General features: G+C 43.3%; 1 long non-coding RNA gene across 1 annotated transcript; it reads right to left on the bottom strand.

Moving 5' to 3' along the window:
• Nucleotides 1-20,729: 20,729 nt before the first annotated feature.
• LOC117201002 (uncharacterized) lies at nucleotides 20,730-26,005 on the bottom strand. Its single transcript, XR_004482903.2, has 3 exons — nucleotides 25,799-26,005; nucleotides 21,660-22,277; nucleotides 20,730-20,953 (listed from the first exon to the last, which is right to left on the bottom strand). It is a non-coding gene; the product is annotated as an uncharacterized LOC117201002 (long non-coding RNA).
• Nucleotides 26,006-26,700: the final 695 nt, after the last annotated feature.

Below are 26,700 nucleotides of genomic sequence, written 5' to 3'. Positions count from 1 at the left end.
TAACGGTCAGGAATGCTGCGACTGGCCAAGAGGAAGTGCTGGAGAAACCTCGGACCAGATGGGCCCAGGGCTGGGGAACTTTCTCAGCTGAAGGGCTCCAGAGCCAGTGGTACAATTTGCAGTGTCAGAAGGGTCAGCCACGTCATGGCTCCTGAGGATAAACACATTTGGAATGGTACCCCTGCCAGCAACTGGGAATAGAAGGAACAAGCTACAACCTCCAGGGGAGGGATAAGGGCAAGGGTGCCACAAGGTGTTGGATCCCTTCCCAGTGGGCTCTGAAGGTTCCAGGCAGAGCTCCAGACCCAGCAGTAGACTGGAATAATAAGCAGGAAATTGAGGCTGAAGTCTGGTGAGAGAACAGGGCTGCAGCCTGGTGCTCGGGGCTCATCAGATACCAGGCCTGCAGCAGCAAGATGAATTCCAGACTCTACACACTGGTGTTAATCCCTTCCCTGGTCAGGGCTGATTGAATCAGAGTCTGGGCAGGGCTGTGGCTATAACTGCCCAGGACTGGGAAGGCAGGGGTCATGAGGGAGGAATCAGAGGAGGAACTCTTGTCGACATTCTCAGTCCCAATATTGCCACCTCCATCCCATTCCTTACTGGAACATTATATTTACAGGTAGGAAATCACTTCTTTGTCCCAGAAAGGTTTTTAAACAAGAGTAAGATTTGCTAAGTGTTAATATTTCTGAGAGATGTGACATCTTAAGCCCTGCTTCCCTTTGCCTGTACTGAAAATTCTGGAGCAAATGTGTTGTCAATGCCTTCTGGTGAAAGACCGTCAGGGGCATACATGTAATTAACATGCTGAATTGATTACTCATTGCAATAAGGGAGAACAGACCACATGGGGATCTGTGGGATGTCTTGGTGAGAAGGTATTAGAAATGACTTATTACAGGCTCTTGACTTTGGTTGGGTGACTTTGGGGGAGGGCCTAGAGTGGCTTCTGTTAGAAAGCAGGGACAATTCAATGATTAGGCATCTCAATAAGTCTTATCTATAGGGAGAAGAGTCTAGAGCAAGCACAAAACTGTAATTAGTAAAGGAAGAGCAGTGAATCATATTAGCTATGAGCAACTGGATTGTTTGGTATTTTGTGGATTGCATGACTGTATTTCTGTCTGTTCTTAGATAAAATTAGGAAGTGCTTTTCTTTTGCCTCACTTATTCATGGCCTCAGAGTGACTGTGTCTGAAGCCAGTGTTCTGGGAGATTGTCAAACAGGAAACCCCATGCCCAGCTGTGAGCATCAGGCCATCTCTCAACGATGCCTAAACCTAGTTGTACGTGCCAGGTCAGTTCTCAGATGACAGTCTGCTTTGGCCCATCTACTCCTAGTAGGTTGCAAGGAGTAGGTTTAATATGTATATTTTTGATAGTTAGAGTTTTGGGAACACAGAGAAACTCATGTCCCCACACTAATATTTTGCTGTCAGTTCTCACACTTCACTTTGTTGTCGGGAAACACATCCCATAACACTTCTGCATTAATCCCACTCAGATGTTGTATTTACACTTCGCAAAAAAAGAAATAAGGGCGTAGAAATTTAGGAGGGTTATCCTAGATCATGCTAAAGGTGAATCAGGCAGGACTAGAAACAACACATGCTAAGCTTCTCTGATCACACACTAGTGGTTGGTCATCAAATCACGGGAAGGCTGCCCTTTGCTAATAATGCATCCATGGTGGCTTTCTGAGAAATCATGCTGGGTGCAGTTGGTGAGGAAGATGATGATGGTCTTCAGGGTTAGGAATGTATCATAAGCATACCTGACTTTACTTAACATTGGTATATCCATTCTTTATATGATAACTCATGATATCACTATCTACAAACATTTTCTTAAGCCAAGTTATAGTTGTGGCCAGTTTTGTCTTTCTGGAGAATGAGTCCCTTGAGTTTACTGCCCATTCTGTTCATAGGCCTACCCTCCTTCAATTTATTTACACTTTGTTTTTTTCACTAGATTATGTGTTACTTGAGGGCAAAGTCAATATCCTCATGAGTTGCTAGAGTACAATACTGAATAAATGACTATGGGTGAAGGATGCTTATTTATTGTCCAAGGAGCTATATCATCCCAGTACTAAGATTTTATGACAAACTCAAAATCTCAACACTGCCATAACTGAAATTGTAATTCCCAAATTTCTTTGATCTTAAGCAAAAACATCTGCTTGAATGAAAAACAAATCCACAAAAGACTTAAACATGAATGTTTATAGCAGCTTTATTCATAAGAGCGCAAACTAGAAACAACTTACATGTCCATTGATAGGTAAATAGATAAAAAAGCTGTGGTATATCCATGCAATGGAATACTACTCAGCAATGGAAAGGAAGTATGTACCAATCCACAGATCAACATGGATAATTCTCAGAAACAATATACTGAGCAAAACAAATTGGACATGAAAGATGACACACTGGATGATTCCATTTATGTGAAACTCAAAGACAAATTTCATTTATAGTGACAGAAAACAGATCAGTGGCTTCCCGGGTCTGGGGATGAGAGGCCGATTGATGGGAAGAGGCACCTAAGAGGTTTTTGAGGTGATGAAACTGTTCTGCATCTGGATTGTGGTGGCACTCACACAGATGTACACATTTGTCAAAACTCATTGAACTCTACACCCGAAGTTGATGAGTTGTATTGTATGTAAGTCACACCTCAATTATGCTGATTTAAAAAAAAATTGTCTTGACTTCATATCCCTCTTCATCTATTGTCCTTTTCCTTGGTCCCCATTCAGAGCAAAACTTCTTGAAAGAACTGTCTATACTCTTTTCAATTTTTCTTATTCTCTTTGGAAGAAAAGATGCTCACCAAGGTCATTAGTGATCTCAGCATTGTGATCCTGGTGGTCAGTTCCATCCTCATGTCATGAGACCTCAGCAGAGCTTGACAGAGCTTTTCAGTTCCTCCTCCTGGACACCCTGTCATCAGTGCTCAAAGTGCTGCCACATCACTGGCAACTCTTCCTCAATCTCCTTCTCTGCTTCCTCGTTATTGCATAGATGATTGAATTTTAGAGGCTTACCCCTTGATGACCTCATCTAGTCTCAGAGTTAAAAATGTCACCTCTATGCTGATGACTCTCAGAGTTCTATTCTCAGTGCAGATCTGTCCCCTGCCCTCCAGAGTCATATAACCAACTACTTATCATGTCTACTTGGATGTCTGACCATACCCATCATTTCCCAACTGGAACTCCTGATTTCCACAGTGTTTCCTCCCACACTGCTGCCTAGCCAACCTGCTTTTCACACTATCTCCCTCATCTCAGGAAAGGGAAACTCCATCCTTCTATTTCCTTGAGCCAAAATCTTGCAGTCATCCTTTGTTTCTTTCATATCCCACATTCATTCCATTGACATTCTGTTGACTCTACCTCAAAAATATATCTAGAATTCAACAATATTTACCGGTCTTATTTCAGTCCAAGCCATAGTTGTCTTGTGCCTTGATTATTGCAATGGCTGCTACTCGATGTCCTTTGTTGAGTAAGCAGTTGCATTCATGTTCCCCTATAATCTAATCCCCACACAGGAATTAGTATAATCCTTTTAAAGTGCAAGTCAGATCATGCCACTCTGCTGAAAACAAACACTCTAAGCTCTGATGCTCTAAGTCTGGTGCTTTAAACCCACATCCTTATAATGTCCTAAAAGGCCTGACAAGATCTGGCCTCCTGATGCCTCCCCTTTGCTCACTCAGCTCCAGCCCCACTGGTCACCTTGCCATTTTTGGAATGCACCGGGTGTCCTCGCAGCCCAGGGCCTTTGCACTTCCTTTTTCCTCTGGAATGCTTTCCTCCAGATATCCACATGGCTCATTCTCACTCCTTCAGAACTTGGCTCAAATGTCACCTTCTTAGGAAAAGTCTTGAACTGCCCCATTTAAAATTATAATGTCTTTCATGCCCTTCTACACTAGGATTCTCTATTTTCTTTACTGTTTTATTTTTCATAGAATTTGTCACTATCTGACATTCTATATATTACACTTACATATTTGTTTGTTCATTGTACACTTTCCTCCACTTGAATGTAAGCTCTGTGAGGCAAGGTTTTTTTTTTTTTTTTTTGTCCATTTCTTTGCCATTTTACCTATAAAGCTTACAGTCTGGCACATGGGAGACTCAACAAATACTTGCTAATTAATGAGTGGAAGGAAACCTGAGGCATGGAGGGGCTGAGTAAATTGATAAACGTTTTCTAAAGGAGACGGAGAATTGCTTTCAAGAAAAACAAATACCCTGAATTTGGACTTGGTCCTTACGCCAGATTTACTTCTAGTAAACTAACCCATATGTATAATAAACTTCTCCACATCGGCAAGATGGCTCTAGAAATTAGTTATTATTTCTAAGTTGATTGACTTCAGCAAAGCGTTCAGAAAATTTCTAGAGGATGATCACCGACTATTCAATGAATACTCCACTGTCAAGGGGCTTGTGGTCACTAATGAAAAAAGAACAGCCATTATCCACCAGCCTCTGAAATGCTTATAGTTTTAGATATTTCTGTATTATTTCTATGTAAAAAAGCTGAAAGTTTGCTCAGTGGTGAAAGGATTCATATGAAATTTCCACCTAATTCCTGCAAAGAGGAACACTTGGTGGTGAGGTCAAAGATTCTTAGCCTTGGGTCTCCTTGGGCAGAGGAAGTCCCTGATTCGGAAGTTGTGAATCTGGACCAAACTCTAGTGGGTATGTTCTCGAACTAACTTATAAGTAAAAAATCACTTTCAAGGTCCCCAGCATCCTAAAAAAGAGTGAGCAAATACCTACAATGTGGTTTTGGAGCAGGTGGTTTAAGCCTGCACAGAAGTAGAGCAATCATTTTGACATATCCTTGTGATTAAAGATAATAGTGTTTTAGCGACTGTAAGCTTACTCAGGTGTGCCGTTTGTTCCATATGTCGTAACACACTGCTTAGGTGTCCGGACGGCGCAGGTTTGCTGGATAATTACCTCACTGAAAACCAGATTACTTACTGTTCAGGTGTCAGCTACTGAGAGTGTGCCAAATGACCCTGAGACAGCTGGGAATTACCCAGCAATACTTGCCTGATGGAGGTACCTGCATTTTTCACGTCACGTGTGCTGCCAGGGTAGGCAAACTGGTTCAGAGAAGTGAACTTCATTGCATTCCAGGGGAGACAGCGGGCCTCCCCTGATCCACCTCCACCCCAGCTGGGCAAACATCATGACAATCATTTTCTCTGACGGTGTGGTGCTCTGAGACAGCTCCTGAGCCTGCAACCAAGAAGAACAAAAAATCTGATATTTGTCTCTGACAATATCCTCTGCTTGGGAACTTCTGCAGTCCTATCGACATCATGACATCAGAAAATTTGATATTCTAGACATTAGATCAGTTTTGAAAACTTGAATACACATATATTTAAATAGTTACAAGTAAATATATGTGCACCCGAAACACAAGTCTTAGAAATGTCTGCTTTTTGTGATAAAGGGTTATTAAAAGTCAGGAGTTAGTTTGCTGGATTGAAACCTGCTTCGACCTTCTGCTTGTTACTTAATCTCTCTAAACTCATTTTCTTCTTCCAAAAATGAGGATAAAATAGTAATTTCTCACAGACTTTTTTTTCAAAATTGAATGAGGAAAAATACATATACAAATATCTGACAAGGAACCATGCATTAGGTATGAACACCAACTCACATATATTGGGAGTTTATTATCAACCAAGTTCAAACAGAAATCCAACTGAAGATAGGTCGGGATTATTTTTCTAATTCCCTAATTTAATACCCAGTTTCCTCATTTGCAGTCCCTGAGTAGTGCTGAGCATAATTCCTGGTCCACAAACAGAGATTAGGAAGCATCAGCTATTACTATTATTGTTGTTGTATTATGCTCTGAGGTTTAGGAGGCAAAGATCATCCAATCAATAAACAATTATTCTAAATCTTACTAAGTACAGGGGTAGGAGTGAGAGAAATGGAGGAAATTAAAACACAGAAATTACAGTTTAGTTGGTGAGGCTGACTTATATACATTTATAGATATCTGGGCTACAAGACCTGAGTTTTAAGGAAGAACATGAGGTTTGAAGCTAGAAGACTTCAAGTTCCAGTCCACCACTTACCAAGTGGTTCCTTGAACAATCCAGGTACTCTGACACTTGGACTTTTGAACCTGTGAAATCACTGTAACGAAAACTATGTTTGAGGTCAGGATAAAATGAGATAATGCATGTGAAACTCTACTAAAGCGCACACACACACACACACACACACACACACACACACACACACACACACACACACACATATATATTAGCTATTGTTATCAGGCACTAAAAACTGAAATCTTATATAACAGGTATCTAATTAGGCATACAGTAAAAGGTGTTCAGAGAAAGGGGAGATCACTGTGGCTAGAATAATCTTAGAAAATTTCATGGAGAAAATCCACCTAAAGCTAAGGATCAAATGAAGGATATGGTTTAGGAAAAAAAAAAAAAAGAGGGAATAAATTTCCCAATGGGGAAAGCAGTATGAGCAAAGGCAGAGAAATAGAAACGCAAGGCACACGGCTAGCAACTGTGAGCCGACCAGTACTCTGGGGATGTAGAATTCGGGTAGGGATGTCGTGGCAGTCGGGGTCACATGTTTTTTGCAGAGTGTGTGATCGGTAGTGATATGGTAAGAAGCCAGCCCAGAGCTTGATTCTGGGTCCTGCTGCTTACAGTGTAATCTTGGGTAAGTCAAGTCTTCCTGGAAATGGTACCTAACTCTCAGGATTGTTGTAAATATTAAATGGATCAATACATATAAAGCATATAAACATCATGCGTGGTACGTAGTAATCACTTAGAAAATGCTAGATATTACCCAGTGGCACTTAAGCATTCTGACCCATTCACATTGATCTTTATTAGTTATTATCAGACAGCTGAAAGCAGGGTATATGTAATTACTCATGGCATAAATAAAACAGGAATGGAAAACACCCATGACTCCATGAGCCAAACAAATCAACCACTTTATTTTTTCAGATTTTCTTTTGATCACATATAGATCAATATGTCTCTCATTGCTTTAAGAGTCGTATAGATAAACGTTTGCTAGTAAAGGCTGTGTGGATAGTTTTTCAATGATACATTCAAATGCTAGGTATAATTTTTTTTCTAATCTTGAATCTACTGGAATTTCGGTAACCTGAACACTTGAAGGTATCTTTGAAGCTTCAGATAATTTCTATCAATTTCAAGGGAGTTTTTATGAACTTTTGTTTATTTTTTGCATCTATTTATCTGTATTCCCTCACATGAATTTCTTGGAATTACAGTTGACCCTTGAACAACATAGGGTTGAACTGCGTGGATCCACTTCTGTGTGGATTTTTTTCCGTAAATACAGTACTGCACGGTCTGTGGTTGGTTGAACCTGTGAATTTGGAATCGCGGATATGAAGGGGTGACTGTGGGATTGGAGTATGGGCAAATGTTGATATCTGGCCAGGTCCTGAAAGCGATCCCCAGAGGGTGCTGAAGCACAGTTGGGGGTGGGTTTCTGACCGTGTGAGGGTTGGCGCCTTAACTTCGGTGTCGTTTAAGGGCCAGTGGTACCACAGGATGGGAAAAGACCTGGAACAGTGGTTCTATACCTTGGTGATTCCGCCCCACACCCCAACCTTTGGCAAAGTCTGGAGAAATTTTTGGTGTCAAAACTTGGGGGGAGGGGATGTTGCTACTGGCATTTAGTGGGTAGAGGTCGGGGAGGTTGCCAAACGTCCTCTAACGCGCAGGACAATCCCTCCACCCCCAACAAAGAAGTATCTAGTCCAAAATGTCAATAGTGTGGAGGTTGAGAAACCCTGACCTAGAAAATTCTTTCATCCTCGCCTTCTTGAGTTAGATACTATGACACGGCCAAAGGTACTTGAAATAAGAAACTGTGGCTCAGATGATGTAACTCGGCAATGTTTTTTACTCCTTCATGTCTGTGTCACCACGTTAAGCCCATCTTCATTGGCCACAGTAGACCAGGAGCGACTGGAAAACCCTGCTTTACAATCGGCAGACACAGCCCCCATGTCTGTGTTCAACTTGGTGCAACCAAGTGAATCATTCCTCTTCAGTCTCAATAAATTGCGAAGTGAAACAGTTAATTAGAACCTCTTCAACTGCCCACAAACACCATCTAACAGAGGTCTGCTTCCTGCTGGGTGTTAGCTGTTGTTTCCGGAGCTCATCTCATTCCTAATATTTCTGGTTCCTTTCCTAATGCTGCATTTCATCAAATTGAATAAGCCATCGATTCTAAGACGCAGCATTATTTCTTTCTCAGTGGTGTGTATTCCACTGAGAAAGGGCAAAAATGGTACCATTTTCCATTGTAAGATGCCATTGATGGTAAGATATATGCCAATTTCGGATATGCTAAAATGTGAAAAAAATGTGCATCTTAAAGTTGAGGAAGTGTGGTCGCTATTGCCCCTATTATTAAACTTACTTTGATTTTAGAATATCATATCCTTTCAATATTTAAATTTTACTTTTGAGTAACTTCAGTATTTAAAAACTGAAGTGCTCTAAAATGTGACCATTGTAAAAGTGAGTAAAAATTTTGTTCAACAATAATAGATTGCCATCCTGGGTGAAGGGTACATACCCAGCAATTCTTGTATCCTGAGGAATATAATGGTAAACATATTTTAAAAGTCCTGGAAAAATTATATTATGCTGTAATGTGGGTATAGCGTTCCATAATATTTATGTCCATTAGTATGTGTTCTTCTATTAGACTTTAGATTATGGCCCCTCACTCACTCATTTTGACTTTTAGATTCTATTCAGTTATTTTGTTACAATTCCTTAATCTTCCATAATAATATTGATCTATTCCTAAAAGTTCCTAAAGCTCTTCTCAGTAGCCCTAAATTAGAAACCTGACTCATTTTAGCTGCAGTGAGAAGCAGAGATGATTACTCCTCTGGGCTCATTTCATTTACTTGTTTTTTGCAGCTATAGGAAAAGCACAGAGAGGCAGAAATGTCAGGGTGTATAATAGGTGATGATTGAAAATCAAGGTCCAAGTCCAGTGATGGGGAGCCCTAGCCAGCCATAGAAAGGAAAGCTTGTGTTGCTGGGACTCAGCCTTAGGTTAAATCTGGAAATCTGAAAATGACGATTGTTTTAAAACAGCGAAGTTCCTTAACAGGTCATTTAAGAGTCTTACCAGAATCTGGGCCCATCAGCCCAACATCATTGGCTGTTCACACATAGTAACAGGTTAGTTTGGGCAGCCTTTCAGACTAACTAGGGAAATATAATTTTTAAAATAGTTGCTATTTGAATGAAAACCTGCAAAACCCATTTCTGTGGAGCAATTTGCTATGTTCAAGATTGCTTTCTTCAAGTTTTCTCCTCCAATGAACAAAAATATTTTTATAATAAAGTAAAACAGTAAAGCAGTAGTGTAGTTGATACTTAAAATGGCTTGCTACACCTTCCATTTCCTGTATAGCTCCACAATCTTTTCCTGAGAAAATAATCCAAGATGTTTGCCTCTTTGTACAAAGAAATGTGAAAAAACAGAAAATGAATAATTTCCATATATTTAAATCTAATTAAGGAAAAAAGATTGCAGTTTTTGAATATCATGCAACTAAATATCTGTAGCTGTTCAGGTTGAAATATGGAACCAGAAGATAAAAACAATTTATATGAAAAAGAACCAAATCAGGCAAAGCAGTTTAATGAAATGACTGAAAAATAAGCTTGTAGGAAATTATTATCGACTCAACCAGGGAGATAGAATGCCAAGACTGGTGAATTGCTCAACTGAAATGAACACTTTACAGTTTCTTTTAAGCTGTAAAAACAGCTTCTTTTTGACAAGGGACAGAATTAAGCACAAAGCCCTATACCGTAGTCAGCTCTCTTGTGGCAAATACAGATAATGACGGAAATAATAATTAAAAAGTTCTGTACAAGACATTTTTCAAGAGTCAGAATTATCTTTCTCTATACTAAATTTCAGAATACGTTTACTTAAAAAAATCATCATAGGTGTTTGCAATCAGAAAATAGAGTGTAAGTGTCTAGGCTTTGGAGTAAAAACACTTTTGGAAAAATCCCCATGTTGCCTCTCAGCGGCTGCCACCAAACCTCTTGGACAAGATTCTCAAACCTCTGTTTCCATAAACGTGAAATGGGGTGGAGTACTTGTTTGGCAATCTCAACAAGATCCTTTGGAGGAGGGTTAACTGAAATGATGCATGTGGAAGCATTTTTAAACTGTAAAGTACCACAAATGCAATGAGGAAAAGAAGTGACTAAACACCCAATCCAAGATACTGGCTTGAAAAGCAGAATGTGTCTGACCTCATTCTAAACTTAAGAACCTTTCAATTCTGAAATAGCTGCTTTTTTTTTTTTTTTTTTTGGCGGTACGCGGGCCTCTCACTGCTGTGGCCTCTCCCCTTGCGGAGCACAGGCTCCGGATGCGCAGGCTCAGCGGCCATGGCTCACGGGCCCAGCCGCTCCGCAGCATGTGCGATATTCCCGGACTGGAGCACGAACCCGTGTCCCCTGCATCGGCAGGCGGACTCTCAACCACTGCGCCACCAGGGAAGCCCTGCATTTTTAAATTAACTGTTCTTTTCTTTGCATTTCTCTTCCTTTACTCTTTCGGTTTTTAAATTCTTGCAGTTTCCTTTCAGCTTTTTATTGGCTTTAATGCTAATTATATTTCATATTGTTTAAAGTTTTGCTGTTCCCATTGTGATCCTATCATTTCTATTCTCATCTTACATTTTCATTTATAGATTCTCTGGTCTTTTTGTAACGAAATGCCTATAGTATGACAATTACTGTTCTATGTTCTGGGGATACAGGGGTAAAAAGTGTTCCCATGTGGAACTTATGTGTGTGTGTGTGTGTGTGTGTGTGTGTGTACTGCTAGGTAGTGTTAAATGCTACAAAGAAAGAGAAAGCGGTAGCTCAGAAATAATGGGAGTGAGGTGGTGGAGGAAAAATTATTTCAAGCTGAAGGAAGAATAAGTGCCGATGTTCTGAGGCAGAAAGAGAAAGAAGGCCAGTGTTAGTGGTATGAGTGTCGTGGAGACTGGGAAGGAGTCGAGGAGAGAGAGGCCAGTGCAGCTCACGAATAGGTTTGTTGACCATGGAAAAAAGTCTGTGGTTTATTCTGAGTGTGATGGAGGCCACTGGGAAATTTAAAGTAGGATAATGAAACGATCCGATGCCTACTTGCATGGATGGCATGGCTGCTCCATGAAGGACTGACAAAGACGAGACAAGGAAGAGATGGCTTTTGCTGTGTTCCCTGAGAGGTGACAGTTGTTGGGAGTTGGGTGATGTTGGTGGAGAAGAGCCACAGAGGTCAGTTTCAAGGCACGTTTTGAAAGGATATGGGGAAGCCTTCAAGGGATACCTTGGGTTTTTGATCTGTGCAACCTGATGATCTGTGGTGCACGCCGTACAGCTGAAGGAGATGGAGGAAGAAGTCGAGTTTTGTGATGGTGGCGGGGAACTCAATAGTTCTGTTATAGACATCAAGTTTGAGGTGTTAAATAGATAGATATTTGAATCTGGAGTTTGGGGAAGTCTGGGATAGAGATATAAATTTGACATTCTTTAGTTTGTAGATTTAATCCTGTAACACTGGGAAATGGGTTCTTGATAAAAACAAAAAACCCGAGTATGAAGCCACCATTTTGGATGAGTATTAATACTCATTTTGGATGAGTATTAAGCCCTGGAGCAGTTCAACATGTAAAGACTGGGAAGAGGAAGAACCAGCTAGGGAGGGTAAGAAGGAAGAGCAGAAAAGGTAGAAAGAGTATCAGAAGACAGTAGTGACCCAGAAGCCAAGTGATGAAGTGTTTCAAAGATGAACCAGCCTCAGACTTTGCAGAGAGGAGTAAGATGAGGGTGAGAGCGAACCACTGGATAGGGCAAGAGGAGGGTACTGGCGATTGTACTGAATACCCTGGGCACCACCTCAAAATCCTCTCAACCCATCTCTGACTCTGTATCACTGCAGTGGGCAAGTTCCAGGCACTTGCTCTGCGCTCACACAGGAACAGTCAGCAAGTGCAGGGGATTTACTGTGCAAAGGACCACCCTTGACCAAAGGGGAATAGGAACCTATGGATTAAACCTTCCTACTTTTATCCTCCTGATGAACACTTCTGAGATGCATCTCCTAAGGGTCCGCAGAAGGTCTCAGAGGGACTTAGCACCAGTCATCTGAAATGGTGGCCAACTTCATATTATAGCCTTGCACCCCTTTCCCTGTTTCCCTGTTTGCCTCCACCATTGTTTACTCCTGCTCTCTGGGATCACAGCCCAAAATAAAATTCCTCAAGCCACATTCCTCTCCATGCCAGAAGGTGACACTTGTCCTCGTCACTCCCATCCCCTCAAGCCTGGCCTGGGTCATGGCCTAACACAGTGAACCTGGGATATGGAGCGCCTGTCCTAGAAGAAGATCTTACAGGCTTGAAGAAGTGATAGCACCTGGCTGATATGTACTGGGAGGAATTAGGAGACATGCAGACATCAGCTCGTCTGGCAACATGCCTAAGTGATGGGTGAGGGGTTAGAGTGGAATAGAAAAACTGTATAGGTAAGAATTTATTAACGTGAAAAGGCTTTCTTTTGACCTGGAGTTTGACATTCTGGCAAAGATGCTAGGATTGCTCCCAGAACACTTTTGGGTTAGCTCCTGAAACTTGGCCCCAATGGTGGCCTTCCGTAAGTTAGGTGGAGGTGCTGGAACTACCATAGCGTGGTACTGAGGAAGGGGTCAGGGAAGAGGAAACGTTGGGTTGGTTTTATCACATGAGATTGAGAACCAGGTGGACCCAGAGGACATCCCCTTTTTTCACAAAGGGTAAGGAGAGTTTTGGGGAGGGGCACTGGTGTCTTTGAGAAGCTCCGAGGATGGCTGTTCTCTGTAGGTCGGGGCTGAGCAGGAGATGCTGCCCTTGGCCTGGGCTCCCTGGCATTATTAAGAATGATGGGATTCTGGTGCACAAGAGGTCAGGGGCCAGAACTTAGCCATCAGAGGCAAAGTGGGTATAAGCTACAATGAGCAGCAAGGCTGGAGGGTGGTCATGATGGCTTGGTTTCTGGGTTTTGTGGAGAGGGCTTCTGATCACAGTTTCTGGGGGAGGAGATAGATGGATAGCGTATTGGGCTGCTTATTAATGTATTTTTTAAAATCCTGTGAGTTAGTAAGACCCGTAACAGGACTGTCAGCTACTGCAATAGAAAATTGCAGTTTCTTCACCCAGTCCCTAAATCAAAGTCAGTTCAGAGACAGGGAGCCCATTGACTGAAGGGAAGTTCAAGCCCCCTGGAAGAACCACTGTGGTCTGAATGCTTGTGTCCCCACTAAAAATTCATGTTAAATTCCTAATGCCCAGTGTGATGGTATTGGGGCGGGGAGGTTGGGAGGTGTTTAGATCATGAGAGTGGAGCCGTATGAATGGAATTAGTGCTCTTATAAAAGAGAACCCCACAGAGTTCCCTACCACGTGAGGACACAGTGAGAAGTTGACAGTCTGCAACCCACAGGAAGGGTATTCCCCAGAACCTGACCATGCTGGCCCCTGATCTTGGACTTCCAGCCTCCAGAACTATGAGAAATACATTTCTGTTGTTTGTAAGCCACCCAGTCTGGGGTAGTTTTTTCTTACAGCAGCTGGAACAAACTAAGACAAGAATGTTCCAGGTTTTATTATAAACATGCTCCTGAAATTTCCCCAAAGAAGCCTGTGGCCACCTCCCAGGCAACAGGGTGTACTGGGACAAAGGGAGTGCCCAGACTTTTCAAGGACTGCTGGATCAAGGGTGTCTGAGCTCTCAGTAGTACCAGAACTTAAACATCTCAGTCCTTCTGTTAGAGTGGGGCTTTTGGAGACAAGGAGATACATGGAGGTCTGGTCCAAGTCTGTCGTCTACTGGGGCCAACACATGTTCATCACTGGGGAGAGAAAGATGTTGAAATCGATCAGAGAATAAGGGGTAATAAGCAGGAGGGGGCTAGGTTATTGCTAAAGGGAAGGGTAGCAGTGGGACTGGTCTGATGGCATGGGTTTCAACCATCCTGGGATTCTTGAGGGAGGAGAAATGGCCTGGAAGCACGGGCAAAAAAGGTGTTTCCCTCCCTCCAGGCCCATTCTGGAGAAAACAGCCATCACTTTAAGAAACGATAAACTGATACATGGCACCGTGAGACAGGGACTGTGACTCGTCCTCATGGTTTACCACACATGTTTCGTCTCACGTCACTTAACCCTGCCGTCTGACAGCTCCCCAGGTGATTTGCTTAAACACCAGTAACCATTAGACTTCAGAAACAGAATGGCAACTGTACATTCATTGCTGTTCAGCTCAAAGTCTAAAGAAAAATGCTTTTCAACCTCCTCTCCTGCCTGCCCCCTGGCAATTGAGAGCATTAATGAGGTAATATTGTTCAAAGGGCTTTAAGCTCCTTGGAAGAAAGGCAGTCCATAAATAAAAGGTATCATTATTTCTCACTGCCAGGTGATTCTGCACGGGTGTTCCTCTCCTGCAGCCTTTGGTTTCCCAATGCTTTGTCATACCCATAATGGATGTCACACCTGAACCGGAAGAGTCCTGGTAAAGGGGAATTCTGCAGTGTGTGTTCCTTACTAGTCTTATCTACTCTGGGTACCCACATCCTGACTTCAGTCCTCAGGCAGGTCTCAGGTACCACTCCTTAACAATACCTCAAGACGTTTGGTAGAGGCGACAGAAGGTTTGTTAGACCAAACAGAATATATACTATATATGATAGTATATATTATGTATTTATTTACTCTCTCTCTGCATATATATATAAAATCAAATGACATGAAACAGACCAAAATTGGGGGTAATATTGCTATGAACTCTCCCTTAAGATACTGATGAACCTTTAAGTCAGGAGGAGCTGAGAGATGGGTATGTCTCTGTTCTCCTTCTATTCAGATCGCTTTCCGCTGCTCATCTTTTGTTTTTGTTTTTGTTTTTGCGGTACGCGGGCCTGTCACTGTTGTGGCCTCTCCGTTTGCGGAGCACAGGCTCCGGACGCGCAGGCCCAGCAGCCATGGCTCACGGGCCTAGCCGCTCCGCGGCATGTGGGATCTTCCCGGACGGGGGCGCGAACCCGTGTCCCCTGCATCGGCAGGCGGACTCCCAACCACTGCGCCACCAGGGAAGCCCCTGCTGCTCATCTTTTGATCTGCTTTTGTGTCCCTCACTGGTTTATATTCCAGCCTGATTCATATAGATAATTGACCCTCTTGACAATACTTGAAGTTCAGACCATAAGGTATAGATTTCTACTCTCTTCTTTTACGATTAGCTTCTGTGTAGGTCATTGCAACACTGGAATATCAAAAGATGTGTGTCTCCTTCAATCCACACTAAAAAATATCCAAGTTTGAGCCCTTTCAAAATAGCTGCCACATGGCTTCTCTCCCCTCTGCCCAGAAGTGTGGGACCCTTTTTGCCTGAGTGGACAGGTGTTTAACTTGGTAGGCTGGATGTTGCCTAAGAAAGTCAGCCTCGTCATAGTAGAGAAAAGGCAGAACCGGTGTGAATTGAGGGCTCACCATGGACCAGACCGTCATCTCAGAGTTGTTGAAATGCCACCTTCTTTTATGATCTCTTTTTCTGTCACACCACCAAACATCCCCCTCTTTAACCCCCAACCTAAACTGTGGTTAAACTTTTTATTTGTTGCCTCCCTTGAGTTTCACTGTGAATTTCACATTTAAGTTACAGTTTTCATGCATTTCTCAGTATTCCCCAGAGAGAAGTTGCAGGAGCCAATGAGAAAGCAAATTCTGTGCACTTCTGTACTCTTTTCATCTCTGGACTGTGCAGCTGACAGTTCATATTTTGGAGACCCCGGGTACCCTGTGAGTGTTGAGATGGGGCTCTCGAGTCTGTCTTGTTTCTCTCCCACCAGCCCTTGTGCACCAAGGCCCTCCACATGCATGTTCTCTTCTATATATGGTGACACTTGAAGGCTCCACGCCTTCTCCCTGACCTCCTACGGGAGTCCTCATACTTCTGTCTAATTTAATGTCTTATTGTCAGTGCTAGGGGCTCGGGGCTGTCTTCCTCCTGCTGTGGAGATATTTTGTGGCTGTTCGTCTTATAATTAAGGGGATCTGCTACCACCATTCCACTGGCTCTGTTCAAGGTTAAATTACCTCCCATCATTATAGGCCAGGAGGGGAGGAATGTAGTTACATGAGGCAAGACCTTTCAGATGCATGGGGGCCAGAGAAAGGCCCAGAAATAATGTTCTCTCCTATTTTCCTGTCCTCGTTTGACTGGTTGAAGCAAGTTACTTTGGTTGAGCTGAGTTGTTTAAGTGGGCACGGTAAGTGGCTGTGTGTGTGTGTGTGTGTGTGTGTATGTGTGTGAGAGAGAGAGAGAGAGAGAGAGAGAGAGAGAGAGAGAGAGTTAAAACAGAGAAATACAAACAGACTAGAAAAGAAACAATGAAAAATAAAACATAAAAAAGGAAGCAGAGAGAGAAATGAAGGTTTCCCAATCCTCAACAGAGCTATAATAAGTTATATTTCCTTTATTTGCCCAGTAAACCTCACCTCTTTATTTACTTTTGCCTTTTATTTTCCCACTGAACTCTGCGCAGGGAGCTGCCCTCTGCATCTCTCTGCCTCTCTGTGCGCCTGCCCACCAACTTCTATTTCCCTTTCTTCCTCAGGTTTAATACAGTCTGTTCAGCTCTAGCCCAGGAGAAGGCTCTTTGTGGCTTGTATTTTTAGGGCATCTCTGCAGTCTCTAGTCTCTGCACCTGCCTTAATCTAAGGGTGTCACTCAGGATGTTCTCTGGAATGTTCTACCACAGGATCTCCAAAAGGTTTGGCCTCTGTGGCCAGCACTTGGGAGTTTCATCTTAAATATGCCTGGTCTGCCTTTTCTGAAATTGCCTGGGTGTGGAGGCATCTGGGGACTGTAGGGTGGCCAGACTTCTGCACAGACTTGAGGGTGCTGATGGTGGCGTGAAGGGGAGTGCCAAAACCAAAACAAAAATACACCCAAGAAAAGCAGAGTCGGAAAACAGAGCAGAAAGTCCTGACACTGCAAGGTAGACGTGTTGTGTAAGAGATTATTTCTTCCCCTCCAGCAACCACCTGTGTGGGATGAGAAGGGTGTCTTTCCCCAAGCTGTTCACGCAGTCTCCACCTACCAGGAAAGGGACTCCAGAAGTGCTGATTCTTCTCCAGCCAGCAGCAGCCAGTGCAGTGACCTGGTCACCAGTACTGCCAAATAGAACTTTACCTCACCCCAAACGTATGAAGACACTAAGATGTGGAGATCCCGTGCCAGATGCTGGTGTTCTGAAAGCTGACTATGGTAGAGAGGGAGAGCAGGGTTTGTTGCTTCACTGGACTTGGAGAGTTGCAGCGAGGGTGGAGTAGAGGGTGACTCCCAGGTATCCTGCTTGGGCAATAGGAGGAAGGTGATGATATCAGTGAACAAAAGGACCGTAAGAGGAGCAGGTTTGAGCAAGGTGGGGCAGGGAGGGAGCAGGGGGTGATATGTTTGGTTTGGTAGGTGTTGAGTGAAGCCTGCTGCTGAGGCATTCAAGTGGATATTCCAGAAAGGGGTGGAAGTATAGGTCCAGCGTTCAATGGGGAGTTCAGAACTGAAAACATGATTTAGGAGTCAGCACTGTAGAAAGAGTGTAGAATAGCTCTGATTTTAGGTTTCCCAATGTGGATAAAGGGAATAAATATCTGTTGCAAACTTATATATATATATATATATATATATATATATATATATATATATATATATGTCTCTCCTGCTGGTTCCTGGCACAGAGCTCCTAAAACCCTCGTCATTTCCCAAGTGATAAGAACACTAGGAGCAGGGCTTCCCTGGTGGCACAGTGGTTAAGAATCTACCTGCCAATGCGGGGGACACGGGTTCGAGCCCTGGTCCGGGAAGATCCCACATGCTGTGGAGCAGTTAAGCCCGTGCGCCACAACTACTGAGCCTGCCCTCTAGATCCCGTGAACTACAACTACTGAGCCCAAATGCCACAGCTACTGAAGCCCGCGTGCCTAGAGCCTGTGCTCTACAACAAGAAAGTCACCGCCATGAGAAGCCCATGCACCGCAACGAAGAGTAGCCCCTGCTAGTCGCAACTAGAGAAAACATTCACGCAGCGATGAAGACCCAACGCGCCCAAACATAAATAAATAAATTTATTTAAAAAAACACACTAGGAGCATCTATTTTCCTTATACTTGATCTTTGACCCCAGTTTCTGATACAGGGCTCTTGAAACCCTTGACATTTCCTGGGTGATGGATAGGAGTATCTTTTGTTCTAACGAGGCAATTCTGAGTGGGCCCCTGAATAGCTTCAGGATGTGGACTTGTCATCAGAAAGACTAAAAGCCATGATTAGAAACTTGGAACTACCCACCTCACCCACGCATCCTCCGGGGGGGAGAGGGAGGAGAGACCGAATTAATGATTGAGCCTGATTAGGTGAGGCCTCCATACACATCCCAAAATTACAGGGATTGGTGAGCACATCTACACGCTGGGAGGGTGGCACACCTCAACTCCACCAGAACAGACGCTCCTATCCTTTTCTGTATCCTTTATAACAAACACGTACAAGTAAGTGAGTGTTTCCCTGAGTTTTGTGAGCCTTTCTAGAAATTATCAAACCCAAGGAGAGGATCATGAGAACCCCAATTTATAGCCGGTCAGTCAGAAATACAGGTGACAACCTGGGACTTGCGATTGGTATCTGAAGTGGGGACAGCCTTGTGGGACGAACCCTTAACTAGTAGGATCTGACACTAAGGCCAGGTAGATAGTGTCAGAACTGAATTGAATTGTAGGAGACCCAGCTGGTGTCGCAGAATTGCTTGATGTGTTGAAACCCCAAGCATCTTGTGTCAGAAGTATTATGCTTGTGAGTAAAGGGGAAACACAGGAGTGTTTTCCCTTTACAGATGCCCTGCCAGACTCATGGGGTCATTGCAATCATCAGATAAGACGATTTACGCAGAAGTATTTTTAACACGCAAAAGGATGCAATGGTAAGATCTTACTATAATTGTTTGACCACTGTGTTTATAATAGGGCACTTTGCGGTGTAGGATGTAAAGGGAGAGAAGGTGAAGCCCTTCTCTGAAGGAGCTTGCAGTTAAAGAGGGGTCTAGAAAGAATAACTATGCCTACTAAACAACGAGGAAGGTGAATTTTGGGGGCGGGGTTCTTCTAGGATTTGGATGGAAGAAAGGGTACAACGTGGCGAAAAATTGCTGGTGGGGAAATGGTAAAGTGTTCAGGCTCTGCTTCGTGATCTGAAGCCTAGGTGTGGCGTTGTACGGTTGTTGGAAGAAGACTTTGTCCAAGTTGAGACACTTTTCTCATGTTCTCTTCCATTATGCAGGCAGTTTTTAGGATGCCTCCTCTCTTTGGAAGATGGCCCCTTGTCCATAACCCTGAAACACACTGTCAGTACCTACTCCACAGGGACCAGTAGTGTCCTTTGGCAAAGGATAAAAGCTACAGCCAGATTGCCTACATAATTTGCAGGGCTCAGTGCAAAATGAAAAGGCAGGCCCCTTGTTCACAAATTATTAAGAAATTCAAAAAGGCGACAGAAGAGCACGACACCAAGCACAGGGTCCTTCTAAGTGTGGACCCAGTGCTACCGCAGAGGCTGCTCATCCAGAGGCTGACTCTGCCTGCAGAATTTCCAGCATCTGCTAGAGGACATCATCTGGATCTCCACTTAAATTGAGGGAAAGCTCGAGTCTCCATGCATTCCACAGATGGTTAGATCACCACATCAAGCATCCCTTACGCGGTGGGCCAGCTCAGAAGTGGGCACAGAGATAGGAGGGTAGATAAGGCTTTCTTCCCTTGAGAAGCTTGCATGATAATAATACAAAAACACACATAGTCTTTCTTGAAGGTTCAGTTTAAATGCTACTCCCCCAATCACTCATTTAGAATTTTCTCCTTTCTTCTATGTCCCCACAGTACTCTGGACCTTGACTGCAGTCTTTCTTAGGGGAAATGGACAGAACTTCATGGCTGACTGGATGAGGGCTTGAACCCACCTTTCTGTCCAGGGGGTCTTTCCATTAGCAGGACTTCCCATGGCAACATGCCATGATGGGGTGAGAGGGTTGAGGAGGTACTGGTGTGCTAGGGGTAGCCAGGTGAGGCTGTGGCAGTCTAAGTCCCCAGCTGGCCCCTCTGGCCACGAGTACTGTACTTTCCATGCATGCCACCATCTGGAAATGATCAGGAAGCCCCGTATTCCAACACAGTTCTTCTCAGGCACCAGGGCTGATCAACCATGGGAACTCTCCACACCCACATTCACATACAACCTTCCTCCTGGGTTTTCACTGAGTTCTTACATGTCTTTTTACTATGGTATTTTAGGGCTTGCGACCAGGCCACGGGACACAGGAGTCACGGTCAGTGGGCCAGACCGCAGCCCCACAGAGCATACTTCACTGATCTGAACTCCCTCCTCTTTTCAAATGTAGGCAGACACTGAAATCCTAGAAAGGATTTGGCTGGTCTTCCTTCCTCCTAAATGGGAGAGACAGTGTTAGTGTAACTGAGTCCAAGCTTGTATTGCTCGCAGCGCGACAGGCCAATAAGTCGAGAGACGAGTTTTTTAGGCAAAGAATAGAGACTTTATTTGGAAAGCCAGCAGACCGAGAAGATAGTGGACTACTGTCCAAAGAACCATCTTGTCTGAATTAGAATTCAGGCTTCTTTTATACTCAAAGAGGTGAGAGTAAAGTCAAACATTTCCTAGTTCCAGAGGTGATGTGTTCATTTCTTCCTTCCAGCAGCCATTCATAGGTGGGCCTGGTCAGGATGTTTCCTGTGAACTAAACAAAGGTATTTTAGCTTAATGCTCATTACCTGGGAGGCAGGGTTCCCAGGGATAGGCCATTATGTATAATTTAAATTTATAGGCAACATCCCTTTAGGGATTAACTTGTAATAGAATACAGAGATTCTTCCCTATGACATTAAGATCTGCCTGAGGAAGAGGATGACTTTTAAGCCTGCATGTCCCTTCTCTGCTTCCCTCCTACTCCCTCTACATCCAGAAGATGTTGATTCTGCCCCGTACATCCTGCTACATCCCTTCTTTTCTCTTTCCTTTCTCTGTTTGCACCCCCCTGCCCCCGCACAGCATTGTCTAACCTCTACATTGCTTTGCCCTCACAGAACCCCTTTCTTTAGGCTGAGTTTTATCATTGGGCCACCAGCCTACTACAGATCTCCAAAGCTTACTTTGTTGAGCTTACTGTTGGGGTGGTGCCTACAAGTTGAGAACTGAAGGAAGAGATTTCTCAGAGGCCTTGGTACCCGGATGAACTGGGTCTCTTTGGAAGAGCTGCTCTGCTCTTTAATCTGATGTAAATTGTGTAACCAACAGTGTTGCCCCTTTGGAATGGCTTGCTGAGAACCAAACCCGTTTAGGATTTTAAAAGCCTGCCTGATATTCAGGAATATCTTTCTAGAAATATTTTTGCGGAACTCTACCAAAATGTATAGGATTTTATCACATGTTATTGGAATACTAACCTTTCCCTTATCTTAGTTTCTTTTTCTCTCCTTCCCTCCGATTTTCTATTTTTATAATGATGTGGTGCTTGTATCATATGCTGCTTTAAATATCTTTCTAGAATGAGGCAAGTAATAAATACATAAACAAACAAGTGAATACATAAATAGAAAGTAAACAAATTTCTAATATGTACTCAGAAAACGTCTCTCCTTTTTTGTTTCTTGTTTTCCACCAATTTCCTTTTCATTGCACCTCTTCCCCAAGCCCTCTGCAAAGAGGGGAGAAACACTGTGGACAAAACAAAATGCCTGACAGGCACGTGAGTATCTGCCCAAGAGTAGGGAACACGTGACTAAATCATCCAATCACACGCGTTATATTGCTCAGTCCCATCGCTGGTGGTTTGCTTGTGTGTTGCACGAGGAGGCACGTAAGCACCTGGTGATGGGTGGGACATAAACTCCATGAAGGGAAAGACCGACCGAGTCTTTTCTTTAATCAGCTCTGGGCATCTGCTACATTTCTGGGCACAAGTGGAATGCGTTGTGGAGGAGGAGAATGGCGCTTCCGTAGGAGGCTGTGGATACTTCTGACGGCTGTTTTCAGAACTTAGATACTTAGTTCCAGGTCTGCAACTGGGGGCAAGGGAGAGAACCAGATGAAACTTTAGAATCATTTCAGCCTCACCATTTATGGGCCGGAGGTGGAGCCACACGCTGCTGTAGATTCTTTCCCATGTGGTATTTTCCATAAATTTAAATCTTGCTGCTATACAAAGTACAGTGCAGATGCGTCTCGGATAACAGCTCTGTTTCTGGGCATTTTCTATGTAAATTGAGTCTTGCATAGTAAATGGGATCATTTAACATACAGCTGGGCAGCTCTCAGTTCAAGGGAACCCTGGAGTGAATCCTTTTGAAAGCAATGGTTCCTCTGTGACTTAAGTAATCACATTCTAATTTATATTTTCTCTTAATTTGGATTGGAACTTAAAGAGTTTCTTTATAAAGCTTTATTTAATGTAAGTAAATAAATGAGTGCATACCCTATTATATTCTTCCCGGGGCAAAATGATCATCCATGTATCATAATTGTATTTTAAGTCAATGATTTAAACATAGCCTTAAGAGAGATAACAGATGTCAGGAAAGGTTTCTGCTCATTAGCTCTTATAAAGCAGGGACATCCAGAGTCTAGTTTGTTCATGTAAGAATGGCTAGCCTGGTTTCTGCCCTGGGATGTCCTGAGTTCTTCGATGAAAGGCTACTGAGGATTGTGGGGTGGGCGACAAGCATGAAAAGAGAAGAACTGGTTTAAATCGTGCCTTGACTCAGTTGCTTCCTTTAAACCTGTTTGATCTTGAGCTGATTTCTTAAAATCCCTGAGCTTCAATTTCCTCAGCTTAAAAATGGACTAAAACATATACAGTCTCTGTAAGAATATGGAGGGACAAATTTCATAACACACTTTACAAAGTGCCAAATACAAAGCTTATTAATCATTGATGCAGGACAGGGTATTCTTTGTTTTGTTTTGTTTTTCAAATTGGCTTCTGCTTTTAAAACACTGTGTTTTCCTGGCAGCCTTTGATTCCAGTTTTTCTAATTGCTTACTCAGTTGTTTTAAAGAGTCCCTGAAAATTAGCAATCTTCCTTAGCCAAGACCGTCTTACCCCTTTATAAAGATGTGCATTGGGAACATTTATAGACAAGACAAAGTTCGCCCTCTAGTGTGGTCCATGAGAAAGACAGAATAAGAATATGAACTAGTTGCAATGTGCATCTTAAAACACGCTGCTCTCCAAATGATATTTTATTCTATCATTTGCATTGACTCCTCACTTCTTTACTAATTTAGCTTGGCTACTAGGTATTTACTTAAACGCTCTTCAAATGAGCTCTTTATGTTTTATCATATTAGATATTCTGCTGGCTTTTTTTTTTTAACATCTTTATTGGAGTATAATTGCTTTTCAATGGTGTGTTTGTTTCTGCTTTATAACAAAGTGAATCAGTCTGCTGGCTTTTTAAGCCATTGAAGACAAGTAAAATTTTCAGAATTAGTTCAGTTTTATTCTTTCCAGGTTTTTTATAGTCAGAGATGTAATGTGAATGCTAAGAAGAATCTGCCTTGATTTATTTTGCTTTGATTTAATTTCAGATTAAATAAACTTAATCAAGATTATGAACTAGGGCTTCCCTGGTGGCACAGTGGTTGAGAGTTCGCCTGCCAATGCGGGGGACACGGGTTCGTGCCCCAGTCCGGGAAGGTCCCACATGCCGCGGAGCGGCTGAGCCCGTGAGCCATGGCCGCTGGGCCTGCGCGTCCGGAGCCTGTGCTCCGCAAGGGGAGAGGCCACAACAGTGAGAGGCCCGCGTACCGCAAAAAAAAAAAAAAAAAAAAGAAAAAAGTTTATGAACTAAAGTGGCTGATGCTGTGTCTTGTAAAAGATCCTGCTCCTGGTGAATAAAGAAAGCACAGAGAAACGAACGCTCTCAGAATTTCAGAACGATGCATTTAATCACATTCGCGTACAATACACGACTGCATAAAATTTCTTTCCATGGAGTTACTGGCTACTTATATTGTTTTAAATTGACATGGGCCTGTCTTCCCCAAGCTTTGAGTTTATGCTAACATTTTTCACTCCTTCTCGAAACACCTCAATAAAGAAAATGTAGCCATGTAAGTTTTAAGTTTTATTTATTTATTTATTTTTGGCTGTGTTGGGTCTTCGTTTCTGTGCGAGGGCTTTCTCTAGTTGCGGCAAGCGGGGGCCACTCTTCATTGCGGTGCGCGGGCCTCTCACTGTCGCGGCCTCTCGTTACGGAGCACAGGCTCCAGACGCGCAGGCTCAGTAGTTGTGGCACACGGGCTTAGTTGCTCCGCGGCATGTGGGATCTTCCCAGACCAGGGCTCGAACCCGTGTCCCCTGCATTGGCAGGCAGATTCTCAACCACTGCGTCACCAGGGAAGCCCGCAATGTAAGTTTTAAAAGCCACACAGTTAAATGTGCAAATATTTTACTATCTTTATCTTCCTATTACATGACATATTATGTATCCTGATTCCTCCTTCTGCCTTTTGGCAAAAAACTTAACCAAGTCACTTCCGGGTCTGGTGGTGCAGCGGAGCTGGCTCCTACCAGCAAGAGTCATTGTTAAATTTTGAGGAATTTTACATGCTGGGTTATTATTAAAAATTAAATTGTATAAACTTACAAATAAATTATATTAAAAGCAAAGATTATAACTATGCAAAACTCATAACTTCCTGATTAGTTTAGGTTGGCATGATAATGTAACGCAAAGGTCTCCACACTTGCTATCCACTTCTGTGTCCATCCATCCCCAAACTTCTCCTCGTCCTGATATCTCAGTCTTTTTCATGCCAGGTCTTTGCCCAGATGGCCAGGCCATTCATCACTACCCGTGAGTCAGGCCCCTTCCCTTTCCCCACAAAGTGGACGATCAGGTGCTGTACCTAACTCTCTGCCTATTGGATGGTTTTCCCTCACCTTTAGCTTTCAAAGCCACCTCCCGAGTGAGGCTGTAGTGCAGCTGCCAAACACTTTCATCCTTTACCCACAAAACAAGGATTAACCATCTGAAACCAAGCTCTGGCTGTTCCCCCTCCTCTAGCTGATCATATAAGAGTCACCATTTGGAGATTGGTTCAAATGGTGGAGTAGAAGGATGTGTGCTCACTCCCTCTTGCGAGAGCACTGGAATCACAACTAACTGCTGAACAATCATCGACAGGAAGACACTAGAACTCACCAAAAAAGATACCCCACATCCAAAGACAAAGGAGAAGCCACAGTGAGGTGGTAGGAGGGGTGCAATCACAATAAAATCAAATCCTATAACTGCTGGGTGGGTGACTCACAAACTGGAGAACACTTATACCACAGAAGTCCACCTACTGGAGTGAAAATTCTGAGCCCCACGTCAGGCTTCCCAACCTGGGGGTCTGGTAACAGGAGGAGGAATTCCTAGAGAATCAGACTTTGAAGGGCAGCAGGATTTGATTGCAGGACTTTGACAGGACTGGGGGAAACATAGACTCCACTCTTGGAGGGCACACACAAAGTAGTGTGTTCGTCGGGACCCAGGGGAGGAGCAGTGACCCCCATAGGAGACTGAACCAGACCTACCTGCTAGTGTTGGAGGATCTCCTGCAGAGGCAGGGGGTGGCTGTGTCTCATTGTGAGGACCAGGACACTGGCAGCAGAAGTTCTGGGAAGTACTCCTTGGCGTGAGCCCTCTCAGAATCCACCATTAGCCCCACCAAAGAGCCAGGTAGGCTCCAGTGTTGAGTCGCCTCAGGCCAAACAACCAAAAAGGAGGGAACCCAGCCCCACCCATCAGCAGACAAGTGGATTAAAGTTTTACTGAGCTCTGCTCACCAGAGCAACACCCAGCTCTACCCAGGATCAGTTCCTCCCATCAGGAAACTTGCACAAGCCTCTTAGATAGCCTCATCCACCAGAGGGCAGACAGCAGAAGCAAGAAGAACTACAATTCTGCAGCATGTGGAAGGAAAACCACATTCACAGAAGGACAGACAAAATGAAAAGGCAGAGGACTTTGTACCAGATGAAGGAACAAGAGAAAACCCCAGATAAACAACTGAATGAAGTGGACGTAGGCAACCTTCTAGAAAAAGAATTCAGAATAATGATAGTGAAGATGATCCAGGACTTCGGAAAAAGAATGGAGGCAAAGATTGAGAAGATGCAAGAAATGATTAACAAAGACCTAGAAGAATTAAAGAACAAACAAAGACAGATGAACAATACAATAACTGAAATGAAAAGGACACTAGAAGGAATCAATAGCAGAATAATTGAGGCAGAAGAACAGATAAGTGACCTGGAAGACAGAATGGTGGAATTCAGTGCCACAGAACAGAATAATGAAAAAAGAATGAAAAGAAATGAAGACAGCCTAAGAGACCTCTGGGACAACATTAAACACACCAACATTTGCATAATAGGGGTCCCAGAAGGAGAAGAGAGAGAGAAAAGACCCGAGAAAATATTTGAAGAGATTATAG

Source organism: Orcinus orca, chromosome 7, assembly GCF_937001465.1.
Source record: "Orcinus orca chromosome 7, mOrcOrc1.1, whole genome shotgun sequence".
NCBI classification, from domain to species: domain Eukaryota; kingdom Metazoa; phylum Chordata; class Mammalia; order Artiodactyla; family Delphinidae; genus Orcinus; species Orcinus orca.
This window is presented reverse-complemented; position numbering and strand designations above follow the sequence as displayed.